Here is a 14,354-nt window from a genome sequence, read left to right as displayed (position 1 = left end):
GCACTGGGAAAATATAGAAGTTTTGTCCCTTATGGGTGAAGGATATTGCACAATATTAGAGTTAGATTTCCTGTGTAAATGTTGTGCTAAAACTGACCTTGGAAAAAACAGAGTCAAACCTGGGTGAACATTGATCCATCTGGGGAAAACTATTGACAGTGACATACTGTGGCAAGATTTGTCATAAAAGATTAATCAGCAAGATCACTAAGGATTAATTCATGTGATAGAGTATGGAGGGTACAAGAAAACTACTGTGGTTGTACATGGGAATGGGGTTGGGTTGGGTTGTTTGGGGGGGAAGAGACCAGACAGCAAGGTCATCAGTCTCATCGGATTAGGGAAGGAAGTCGGCCGTGCCCTTTCAAATGAACCATCCCGGCATTTGCCTGGAGCGATAAAGGGAAATCACAGAAAACCTAAATCAGGATGGCCAGATGCTGGATTGAACCGTTGTCCTCCTGAGTGCGAGTCCAGTGTGCTAACCATTGCGCCACCTCGCTCAGTACATGGGAATGGAACTACCCGTAAATGTATTGTGTGGGGTGGAACGATTGGAAGAAAGTGATGAGTTAGTTAGAGAATGGGCTTTTGTGTGTAAAAATATTGTACAAATATGAGAAACAGATGGTAAGTGAGTAGTGCCCATTGGTGTGGATAATTTTGGGACCAAAGATTTAAGTTTGACTAATGGATTATTGGTTGCCAGTTCAGATGTTCTACACAAAGATGATCCAGACAAATCAAGTTCAGACCCTAGCCCTGGGCAAGCAAATAGTATAACCAAATTGCATGAAAAATGAATTGAAAGAATAGCTATGGAGATGTTACTGTTAGAATTTGAGGAGTTATTTAATCCCCATGGCCAGTTACCAGCAATCCTGGTGACCCAACACAGGATCCCTAGAGAATCAATCCTATGTTTACCAAAAGCCAAGCAGGGTGCCCCATCATTTACATTCATTAACCAATAATTACGTGATGGTATGACAGAGGAATGTGCCATCACGTGGTGCACACTTGTGTTAATAGTTTCAAAAAAGTTGAGACAGAACAAAGAAGTATCGATTCTGCTGCGACTTTAAATACCTCAATGGCCATATGATCACAGATGCATATCCAATACTTATTATAATGGAAATCTTTGATAACTTGCGACAACATAGGTATTACGCCCCTGCAGATCTAAGAAGTGTCTATCATCAACTAGAGGTAGTACCAGAGAGCCAACTGAAAATTGTATTTACATTTCCTTGGGTCGTTGCTAGTATCAGTGAATGCCATTTGGTTTGAAAAATGCACTGGCGACATTTCACCAGTTGTTGGATGAAGTTTTCAGGGCATTAAAGATGAAACAGGGTAAGATATGTCCAGATGATACTATTGTGCCAGTGACAGATCTGAAAGAGCATGTACCATGGTTGAGGTAAATTTTTAAAGGGATTATGCACAGCATGCCTAACTCTTAGCATAGAAAAAATGTCATTCTGCACAATGTGCAGTTAGTCAAGATGGAGTAACGACAGGTCAAAGTTTAGTGAATGCTGTACGAAGTTTTCCAGCACACTGGACAAGCAAGGAATTACAGTTGTTTTTATGGTTAGCATATTACTATAGGAAATTCATAATGGGGTTTGAGGAAATAGCACAACCTCTCTTACACTTATGAAGGAAAGGTGTGAAATTCCATTGGGCACCAGAGTGTGAAAGTATGTTTGTAAAAATAAAGGAACTACCAACAATTAGTACTGTATTGGTCCTTACAGGTTATGATAAAAGGCTCATTTTATCATGCGAAACTATCAGCCGTGCGTGTAATGGGTTTTGTGTCAAGAGAAGAGGTATAGGGTGGCGAACACCCAGTTGCTTATGCATCATAATAATTGAATGAAGTGGAGAGGAAATAATATTCTACAACAGAAAATAGGATGTTAAGCTTGATATATGGCATGACATACTTTCACTGCTATTTGTATGGGAAGCAATTTCAGATTACACAGAGTTGAAGTGGTTATTGGGACTGAAACATCCTTTGAGTAAATTTACATGATAAGGACTAAAACTGAATGAGTGACTTCGAAGTAGTTCATAAACTCAGTAAGAAGAATGGTAATGTGGATGGTGTTAACAGAAAAATTGCTAAAGCTTGGACAGTGACTCATAGCATTGCAGAGTGACAAAAGGCACAAGCTTCTGACATGGATTGCAAACCATTTTCAGTGCAACCACAGTCTGTAATTCATGACAGTATATTGTGTAAGACAAGACAACTTGGGCTCACAGAATAGTACCTGTCACACTCAGAGAAGAAGTATTGAAACCAAGTTCATGATCGCATGTTGCCAGGCCATAGTGGGAGTAGTAGAATCACAGACTGAAGTGTAGCCAAAAATTATTGGTGGAGAATGCATAGGTAAGAAATAGAGTAGTCTGTTAAAATCTGCGTGTCACATGTACAATGTGCAGAATTAAGTCATCAGCATTTGCTGCAACAGATGTTGCTAAACCTTTCAAATTCCTGTCATGGACATTTTAATCAGGTGCCAGTAGGAAACCACTACATTCTGACTATTACAGATCATTTCTAATGCTGTGCACACAATGGTGAATAACTGGTTACTAAAGTTAGGTGTTGTGGAAACAATAATCATGGATCAGGGCATAGAAGTGATGAACCTGTTATGCTATGTGTTATGTATTTCCAAGACAAGAACAAGCCCATTACATCTGCAAGCTCATGAAAGAGAAGAGAATAAACACTGAACGATAGGAAAAAAACTAAGCCACTACATGAATTGCTATCACAATGATTGGGATTCCTTAGTACCTGATAGCAGAGTACAATACTAAAACCCGTGAAAGTACAGGCCTATCACTGTACAATTTTGTGTATGGTGGGAAAATGTGGTCACCATTTGAAATGATCAAACTGAAAGTAGGAAAAAATGATGAAGAGAAATGTGGAAAAGGATACAATGAGCTAACACCAAGACACCTGAGCACCAAGAGAGTAGAACAACAAAACACTAAACTACCAGAATATCGCGAGAGTCAGTGGAGAATGCTACTGAGTTCATATACCCCAACAAATTTGGCACCCAGTACCAAAATTCGTATCAGTTATTGATATGACTTTGCCCGAAAAGTCAAACTACAGTTACTAGCACTTATGACTGTCATGCATGTCAGATACTTACTTCCTTTCAGGGGTGCACCAGATTCATTGCCACCAGTAACAGCAGCCTTTCCTAGCAAGGCAGGAGGAAAAAAGAAAGAAAAGGAGAAACAAGATACCACACAATGGAGCTATTTATAAAATATCAATATTTTTTCTGAAAATTATTGATACATATCAGCGATTTCTTCCCTGATTTATTGATATTGAAATAGCACTATCAAGTGTCAATATTTTTATTTTATATTATATTTTTTTAACAATTTTCAATTAATATTTGAAGTTGTTCTTTTGAAATTGTAGTAAAACATAATTTTGCTTTCACTGTGTGAAAGAGTCTAACTACTTTTTGGGCTTTCATCATGTCCAGTCTTTCTCTTTGACTGTGTGAATTAAATATAGGTGGCACAAAGAAGTCCGATCACATGGGGCAGGGGGGTGAATGGAATAACAAGATTTCCGATGTGAAGAGACAGCATATCAGTTGCAATAAGTTTTTAATGCAACTAGTGAGCTATTTCTTCACATCGGCATTCTTCAAAAACAATTGCTGAAAATGATGAACAAAAACCTAAATGACAAGACTGGTCTTTGCGATGGGCGCAGACTTGTGTGGGGAAATGCAGATGTAATCGGTGCTCGGCATTACCAAAAGAAACAGCAACATTTAACTTCACCATGCAATTTTGATACTACAGTTGCTAGGTCGCTGGCATTGGCAGAACTGCAAGGATGTCAACATAAAGTGTTTCAGACAGATCCGATAAGTGACAAAACTGAACAATGGACCCATTGGACACCTTTTTGTTGTGCCCCTTAGATGCAATTACCATTGTTAGGACAGTGGTTATTGCCAAGCACGAACGTGCATCATTGTCCTTTCAATTCTTGCTCTAAGGATGATAGTCATACTGCTAGCTTGTTGATATACAGAATATCTAATAATAAATCAATACTTAAAAATATACAGCTCTAAAATCTGCGATATACTTACAATGTGAAGCCAATATTTTTATAGGTCAGTGCATGGATATTTCTTCTGCCAATACATTGATACTTTTTTTCAATATATCGTGGGCTGACAATGATATTTTTTTTAAATACTGATGTATCAGATTCATGATATTTTTAAAAATATCAACAGTCCTACCACACAAACTGCACACATGATTCCATATGCATTAAGACTGCAAAAAAGATAGTAGCATATTAAGATATTTGTCTTTTTTTTTTTTAGGTGTATTTATTGTATCATATACTGTGGAAACAAAATGAATGTATTTTGTGCAAAAGGCGCAGGAAGTAATTATGATATTTTAGAAGTTAATTGGGAAGGATAATGTGTGAAGGGAAATAACTGATGGTAAGTTAACGATTAGATGTCATTGTGTGATGGGGTGATAGTTATTTAATTCTGGGGTGCTGTTTTTATAAGCTGCTTAGAATTGTTATGTAATTAGGAGTCATTAGGCTACAAAGGACAATCAGATGACACGAACAGAATTTTGTGAGTATTATTTGTCGACAATGTACTTGGACTGAGGAAGGGGGAATTATTATCGCTTCCTTCCCCCAGGTAGTATTACCAGCAAGGATGACTATCAGATACAGCACCATTATGGCAGTGCTGCACCGCCATAGCTGCAAAGGGTTGAGTGCCTTGCAGAAACAACAACTGGAGGGAGGGGGTACTTTTCTCCAGGCAGAAGGACATCACCAGTGGACATTAAAACTAATGTACAGTGTATATATACTGAAAAAAAAAAATCAAAATTATACTTTTTCTGTGTTAAATGATTATACTTTCCCTTGAAGCTGTTAAACTTATCAATCTTTTCAATGGTACACGCTTTATACACTGGCGTAGAACTCCCTAGCATTTTAGAGAATGAAACCGAGCAAAAACCAACACTTTTGGAAAGATATTTGATGCATGGCAACATGTACATTACATATTTTTGTATTACAAAAGTATTCCATCAAGTACAGCACGATAGTTTCTGAAACACTGAAATCACAATTGCGCTGTGCAGTGTGCTTTTGTCATTCAATCACAGCTCCTGTCAAGTGATCTCACCAGTCAATGACAGCAAATATTTAGAGCATAGTGCATGGGATGCAGTCAACAAATAGTCACATCACTATTAAGTAGCTCGAACACACAAACTGGAAAAGTTAATGGTTTAAGTTAATATACATACAGTATAGCTACAAGAAAAGTTAAGCTTTCACATATAATATTGGTCATCATCAAATTTTTGCTGAGTTGTTTTCCAAGGGTGTGGTTAGGCAGCATCCTAAGAGAACGGCTTGAATTGCAGCAGCAGAATATTTCTGACAAGTGAAATTATAAATTTCACTGTTGTGCACCAAATGTTGTGGGTTACATGTTCTGTTGAGCACTTTTGATTTTTTCCCAGAAAAGCCAATTACTTGTGAAATTGCTCAAGAACTCACCTCACATTTTTTAAATGGATGATTATATTTTTTTACTATTGTTATTGCATAATTTTTAATCTACGAAAGAACTAAAATAAATATGAAAACTAACCTTGGAGCTTTTTTAACATGTGTTGACCTTAAAGATACGTCAAACAAAAATGCATCAGTTAAACATAAATGGCTGGCCTTCTGGGCCTGTAATTTTTGTAAGTGCCTGGTCCTCAAAATAAGTTTTGAATGAGAGTCAAATGTTCCTCAATTTAAGAAAGCCATTACACAGTCTCAAATGTTAGCTAATTCATCTTGCATAAGAGGAAATTTACTTTGAAACTAATGCTTCTCAAACCACCATTCACAATATTTTCCCACGACCTATTAGAAATGGATAGTTGTGATGTCACGCTCATTGAAAGCAGTTTTTTGCTGTGGAGTATTGCATAGTCTTCATCTCAAAGCCTCTGACAAATTTTCTGTTACCAGATGATTGTGTGAGCATTGCGTTTGTTGTTGTAAATGGCACATTTTCTTTGCAACTAAAGTTTTATTTTTGTGTTATTCTCTCATCTATGTTTTATTGCTGCAGTATCATTCTGTGGCAGCAGGCAAAGCGAAATCCTTTGTTATAGTATCAATTCTTGCCAGTCAAACTTACAAAAATTTAACTGAAAACTAAAACAATGAAAAATTTACCAAAATCTAAAAAATTCCCATTTTTTTCCCAGATGAAACATTTCTCTCATTTTCCCCAGATTTCTCAGCTGTCCTGTGATGTATACACACTGAATGCATAATGCATGGGAAGTGAGAAAAAAGATACAAAGACTGAAAGGAGTTTTCATGGAACTGCACCTTGAAGGTGAGGAGAAGGGAGTAATAGTGAGATCCACTGACAGTCAATGTATCACATTAGTCAGTACTAACGTCTCTAGGACCAACCACAGCAAGCAGTGGAGTTGGTGCCACCTTCATTGAAAAAATGAAAGCAGTGGTGGTTAGACGCAGGAGATAGGTTATTTAAAACAATATTCAGGACAAAAGATGCTGACGAACATCCAGGAACTCAATGACATTCTAATGCATGTACAGAGGGAAGGGGTACTAAAGCTCTGATGGAATGGCACATGACAACTAACAAATCTAGAGCAAGGAGTTCTGAAGAATACAAGACTGCTATGAGTGTTAACATGGACTAATGAAGTATATAAAAATGGCCACCAGTTTGGTGAACCAGGATACAGGTATAGTACAGACTGGGTTCAACTGACTAGACAAGGATGACAGCAGAAAGATTCCTACAGACGCTGACAAACAGTGCAGGGGATGCCTAAGTTGAAGTACTGGAATTACATGAAACAATACACCACAAGATGCAAGGGCAATTACCTTCCACCCAGCTGCCACCAAGACAGTTTCTGCATAGCATAAGTAATAAGCAAAAGGAGTAGGCAGCTACACTCAAGTTTACTGCTTTCCCGGAAGAAAAGCTTTACCACTATTTTACCAACTCGCGAGAGTAAACGTTAGCATTGACTGCACTCTCCTCCTTGTGCTAGTCAGCTTCCCAGTATCAAGCACTCATCCCCAGTATGAATTCTATAAAACTCATCTTAACCCAGTGAGTTGGGAGACGGAAAATTCATGCACGTCAGAATGAAAAAGGTACTAGAGATTTCATAACGAGGAAAAAACCATGTACTAATTGATATCAGCAGACAAATTTCGTTGCTGCTATCGAGAAGTCACCATATGCCCATCCAAAGCGATTCAGACAGCCACAGGAGCATGTGAGATAAAAAATTCTTAGGAGGGACAGCAGCAGAATGATGCCAGTGGGACATGCTAGCACTGCAACTTTATATTCAGAAGGCGGATCCACACTATATATTCTATATACGACCCAGTGGGTCCTGTGAGCTATGATAAGCTGGGCAACCTAAGGATACAGAATGGTTGGAGCTGTCAACAGTATGATTTGTGTTATTTCAGGGTCAACTTTCCGTCCAGCAGCTACCATAATGGAAGCTACCATTTTAAACACAACATATCCCATGCTATAGTGGACTGATAAACATTTAGATGCACTATCTGTCCAAAACTTAACCCTCCTAAATAGTGTCTTCAGAATGCAACCTCTGTAACTCTCTGGACAAGCTAATACAAGTGCAGACAGAGTTTATTAGTGTGGAGTGGCCTTTCCTAACAACAGAGTACTTTCATAAACTGAAAATGTTACCATATGTTAAACCAATTTCCAATGCCATATTATCACATTGATCTCATGAAATCAAAATCACCTGATTTGACACATAATTTTAATTATTCTTTAAAAAAATCCAATACACACAGCTTTCAAGCATACTAAAAGCTCCCAAAAATTATAGAAATAAATTTCAAAACATAATGGTTTCAAACAACAGCACTTTTGTACAATCCACTTCAAACTAAAATTAGGCAGTTCAATGAACTAAATGTGTGTTCAGCTTAGTCTAGTACCTTCCACTGATACAGAGTGATGCCTTCATGTTGAAACAATTTAAATTGGCTTATACAACTTCAAAACATCGCAAATTGAAAGTGAGCACAGATAGTGTTGCAGCTGGAAATACGTACCCAGCTACCAGTTCATATGGTCGCATAAATTTCATGGCCTTCCTTATTATTATTATTATAATAGTCTTAATTGCTTTCTATCTATCTACCTATAGCTGATGCCACAGTCATACATACAAGCCACAAACATACCTCTTAGTAAGTTCTGATTCTGAATATTCTTCAGCTGGTTTTGAGGTGTGTACACTGCAAGAAATTTGTATGTGTTCCATGTGCTGGAAGCATTCAGTATGTGCATGCAAAATGTTTTGGCAAAAATGGCTTTGATTTAAAACATGTCACACTGAAAAAAATGTTATTTTCTCATAATTGTCACAGCAATTTATGTCCATTTCTTTCTGTTTCATAACAGATGTGGTGTGTTTATGGCCTACTTGACTCTGATTGAGAACAGGTCATAGAGATAAAAAAGGTTATGTAAGTATGTGTTGATTCGCATTTATAAGTTTAGTTTCAACGAATATTTTATCTACAATCTATTCTTTACTTTGATGCTTTTTTCTTTAATTAAATAGAGTTTCTATAGAAAAAATTTAGGCTTATACATTGGTAGGGTAAGAAAAATACATTTAAAGACACCATACTAAATTGATTTAACAAGTAAAACTGAAGAAAGTGAAGAAAAACATCACCCATCAAAATGACCGGTAGTGGTCCTTGCAGGTAGTTTGCTAATGCCAGTCCTACTAGAGTTAAAGAGATGTGAGTCAAATTAAAGTAATAATGTCTGCTGCTCATCTCATTCAGCAGTTTTATGATGTTCATAGCCTTATTAAATAAGATACAATTTTTTTTAAAATGTTGTAAATACACAACAAGTTCTGAAATGTTATATTCAAATAGTTTTTGATGTTACCAACAGAACTGAACACACACACACACACACACACACACACACACACACACACACACAAAACAAATTTTGTTTGAATTTAAAGACATTTCATATAAAAATAAAAGTTATGGAAAATTAAATAAAGGAAACTCCCAGTTGGAGTATCAACAAGGCAACGAAAAGACAGATTGCTAATTAGTATAAAGATGACATGTTAAGTTGCCTCTGTGCAACGTAACATGTCACCTTCATTGTAAGTAGCAATGTATGTTTTCCTTACATAGTTCAAGTTATGGAAAAGTCCTTTCTGCTTTTCCCACAATTTTCTTGACATTGTTTGTATAGAAGATCTCCATAAAAAATAATTTCTTGGAATAACTGATTTCACACACATTAAATCACATTACTTTTGTGCGTAAATTGCAAATAATCTGGTCATAATTTTTTTATATTCCTGATGGCTGTACTCGGAATCTTGGAAATGATTTTGAAGCCTCTTCAAAATCCAGTTTATATTCCATACGCACGGTCTGAGTATACCTCAGAGCCAATATATTTGTAACACATGGATTTCCTACATTATTCCCCAGGCGAACTGATTTATAATACAGAACTTCAGAGAAGTCTTTAAAAAGTGATGAGATACATATTTCATACTGGCACTGTTTGCTACAACTTTTTTACTTTACTACATCAACATAATTAGTTGGGAAATACAGCACTGTTTCTCTTTCAGCATTTAGTTGTGAAATGCACACTACCTCATTCCATTCTTGTGTGTCCTTCAGGTAAATATTTAATATCATACCACTTGCTATGCTGCTGTTGTAACACATTTGAGAGAAGTACATTTTGGTTAGGTTAACACCCATCACTACAAAATATTTTACTTTTGTCAGAATGTTTTAACTGTGTGTCTAAAAACCATGTAATGAAAGTTGCAAACACATTAGCGTCCAGCCTGCCTTCCTACTCCTCCATGTAAAATATTACCTTCCACTGCACCATTCGGTAAGTTATAAAATTGTAACAGTTTAAAATAAAGGCAACTGGCGAGGGTTGCAGACACTAATTGCACTGCACTGCTTGTACATCTCCAGCAAACACACAACACTTTCCTGCTACAGCTGCCTTTTTATTATTTAACTTCCCCCCCCCCCCTCTCTCTCTATCTATCTATCTATCTATCTATATATCTGGTGGGCACTGTACTAACATCCTGAAATACTATATAACTTGTAAAGTGGCGGCAGAACACACACACAAAAGACTGTTATAATTAGCAAGCTTTTGGAGTCAGTGGCTCCTTCAGGCAGAAGGGTTGAAGGGGACGGAAGAGGGGTGAAGGAAAGGGACTGGAGACGGCTAGGAAAAGGGGATAGATTTCGGGGAAGTCACCTAGAACTGCACAGTAAGTCTCCCCTCACCTGCAGTTCTGGGTGACTTTCCCAAAATCTACTCCTTTTCCTTGGCCTCTCCAGTCCTTTTCCCCTCTTCCCTCTCCTTCAACCCTCCTGCCTGAAGGAGCCATTGGCTCCGAAAGCTTGCCACTTACAACCATCTTTTATGTGTGTGTTCTGCTGCTGCTTGTTGAGTAGATTTTTTTATCTATCCTATTAAATTATTTTGTCAATAATTGGTTGTTTTTGTTGTTATATATAACTTGTTACTACAACAGATCACAATCATCTTTCTTTGTGACAAAATAAAGCAATGTTACATCCTTTTATTTCTTTTATAAATGAATCTTTTCCAACAATAGCTTAAATATTATTGCTAAAGCAATCACATTTGAACACACTGTTCAGTTCACAAAATTTCAAAAATCTGGCTCCAAATAAAGTGAGGAAGTTGTGATCGGCAATAATGGGGCGGCATCTTGAAAATTTTATCTAAAAGTTTACAAACAACATCTTTCAGTGCCTCTACACCTTCAGATTCCTCTGCTGTAGTAGGCTTATAGCTTGTACCTGAATCTATAAAATTACTGCCTTTTGAATTACATTTAATTTAGTAAACACTGAAAACCACTTTGCTCATGAGGGATGCACATTTGCCCCTACATTGTTTGAAATCTAGAGTAAGTGTTGAAATCTTGGAAAAGGAAATGCAGAGGTATGGGTATCCCCTTAGACTATGAGATCTTGTTCACTTTACTTTTTGTTGATGACCAAGTGATGGTAGCTGGGGAGGATGCTAATTATCTCCTTTGAAATTGAAATAAGAATATAAAAAAATGGTGACTTATTTCAAACAAATCTAAAGCAGAATATCTAAAGAGGAAGAGAATGCTGTTAATGACATACAAGTGGATGCTGATATTGTTAAAGGGTGTCATAACTTCAAATGCTTGGGAGTGACATTTGTCATCAATCAGTAGAAGTATGGCTGACCTAAATAATAAACAGTTTTTGATATTGCTGAGCAACAGTCATACAATAATTTTTAAATAAGCACTTTGCTATTTGACTGTTTTGTTGTTTATTTAATTACAACCCAGGTCTCGGCCTTTTATACCATTTCCAACTGATGTCATTAACATATATTGCAGGACATCAAGCTCAAAATTGGACAAATTAAGAAAAATATTGACTCCCCATGAAACACCACATGTAAAATAATAAAATTGGTCAGGGCGTGTTAGCCATAACACATCTAAATTGTATCCATGAAACAACAACATAACGTGCAGAACAAAACATATCATCTATCACTCCATTGTCGGGAGTATCACAATGAATGACACAGTGTTGTGGACACTAATTCAATGGCTGTCGAGATGGACTTTTGGAGGAATTGTGGATTTTCCAGGCTTGATCATATTAAAAATGACAAATTCATAGAGATCATGAAAATCTAAAGCACAATCCTAAACTGCACAGCAAGTAAGCACCTACTCTGGTATAGTCACTTACAATGTACGCCACACACACAAGATGGCCGAAATGAATACGGCAGTGGACTCGACATTAATGAAGAAACCATGGCAGACCTTTGAGATGCTGGAAAGATCATGTCACAGAAGCAATGGCAGCAAGCAGCCTTAACCCTCCTAATACCGTGGGGTCTATACTGTCCCCAGGCCATAATTTTCTGTAAAATATGCCTTATTTCCTATTCCTAAAAATTATGAAAAATTCAGACTTTTCCTGAATTAAGTAATGGGTTTGTAATATATTAATATAACTTTTTTCAAATATTTAGGTTTTGCAGAAAATCAAGAGAGAACCACTGAATACCATTGGTGTTAAATGCGACCCAATTTCTCTCTTGCGGTATTATTACCCAATAATGCTGCATTGAATCTGTAACTGTTGCTGTATTTCCTTTGTTTTATTCTTGTAAATATTGTTGTAACATGTGATTGTTGCCAATACTTTATAAGCCGACAGTTATTTGTTCCATACAAGTGGAGACTACTATTGTGTGCATTACATTTAGTGGAAAATGTCTCGTCACCTTTCCGAAGATGAAGTGCTTGAAATATTACTGCAGGATAATCCTCTATCTGGAGAATCAAATAGTGATATCAGCGATATAGTTTCTGATGTCTCATGCAGCGATGGAAAAATTGATGTCTTAGAAGAGAATATTCCTCAATCAGACGGAAGTTCAGAAGAAGATTTGGACAGCGCAGATGTCCAGCCTGAACAGGAAGTAACACATATTTCTGACTGTTATATGCAAGTACACATTGTATTTTTGTAAATGTGCATTAGGGTCTAGCACCAAGATACACCCTTTGTATTTTTTATTTTATTTTGTGTAGGTCTAAAAACAAAGACGAATTGTGGCACAAACACGAGTTGAGAAGAGCTTGTGGAAGAGAAGAGAGATGGAACATAATGCAAGTAAAGCCAGGTCCAACAAAATTTGCAGTGAAAAATGTAGACTCCATAGAATCAGCTTTTCAGTTGTTTCTTAGGAGAAACATTGTTGATGCAATTCTAAAGTGGACTAACAAAGAGGGTGGTCTTGTTTACGATAGTAAATGGAAACCAGTAGGTGCCATTGAACTGAAGTGCTTCATCGGTGTCTTGATCATAGGAGGTGCTTACAAGGCCCATAACGAAGTAATTACACATCTGTGGAACAAAGAGGATGGTCGACCCATTTTTAGTGAAGCAATGGCTAGAAATCGCTTTACACAAATTTCAAGGTGCATCCGATCTGCTGACGCAGATGTGAGATGTCACAACTGTGCTCCTGACAAGCTGGCTCCCATTAGAGAAGTATTTGAAATGTGGGTACACACATTTCAAGAAGCATATATTCCTCACAACGACGTAACAATTGATGAACAACTTGTGGCATTTCGTGGTAGATGTCCATTTCGGCAACATATTCCTTCAAAACCAGGAAAATATAGGTTGAAATTATGGGCTGCATGTGATAGTGCAACATCTACAAGTTTGCACTGGTTGACAAGAAAATGAATCTCGTGAAGTTGGTCAAGGAAAGAGAGTTGCTTTAAATATGGTGAAAGGCTTAGGAAACAGTGGCAGAAATGTAACAACTGACAACTTTTTCACTAGCCTTAGTTTGGCGAGAGAACTTCTGAAAATCAATCTCACACACTTAGGAACAATTAGAAAAAATAAAGGAGAACTACCACGAGCTTTCACTCAGACCAAAGGTCGAGTCAAATATTCATCTATTTTTGGATTGCGAGAGCATGCTTCAATTGTTTCATATTGTCCGAAAAAGGGAAAAGTTGTAGCTTTTCTCAGTACAATGCATTCATGGGAGGAAGTGGAAGATCGTGAAGAATGCAAGCCGGTAATGATTCTGGATTATAATAAAACCAAATCAGGAGTAGATACCATGGACAAGCTGGTTAGAACGTACACTACAAAGAGGATGAGCAGAAGGTGGCCAATGGTATTATTTTACAACATGATTGATATCAGTGCACTGAATTCATTTATCATATGGCTACATCTTACACCAGAGTGGGCAGAAAGGACCAACTACAAGAGACGGGTATTTCTCATAGAATTAGGAAAGCAGCTCGTCTGAAGAAAGCCAGACAAAATTATTTCCCCAGTACTTCATAAACAGTACAGACAAAAAAAAAAGAGGAAGGTGTCCGTTTTGTAAAAGGTCTGAGGATAAAAAATTCACCGATAAATGTTCAAAATGTGGATGTTCTGTGGGTATAAACCACTCCGCAATTTATTGCTGTAAGTGTAATGCGTCACAAATGTCAATTCGGAATTTAATAAAAAATGTTTGTAGTTTCATTAGAATCGTTTGTAAATTTTACAGAAATAAATAATTTTAAAAAATGCA

This window comes from Schistocerca nitens, chromosome 5, assembly GCF_023898315.1.
Source record: "Schistocerca nitens isolate TAMUIC-IGC-003100 chromosome 5, iqSchNite1.1, whole genome shotgun sequence".
In the NCBI taxonomy this organism is placed as follows: domain Eukaryota; kingdom Metazoa; phylum Arthropoda; class Insecta; order Orthoptera; family Acrididae; genus Schistocerca; species Schistocerca nitens.
The sequence above is the reverse complement of the archived record's forward strand: the minus strand, read 5'-3'. Positions refer to the sequence as shown.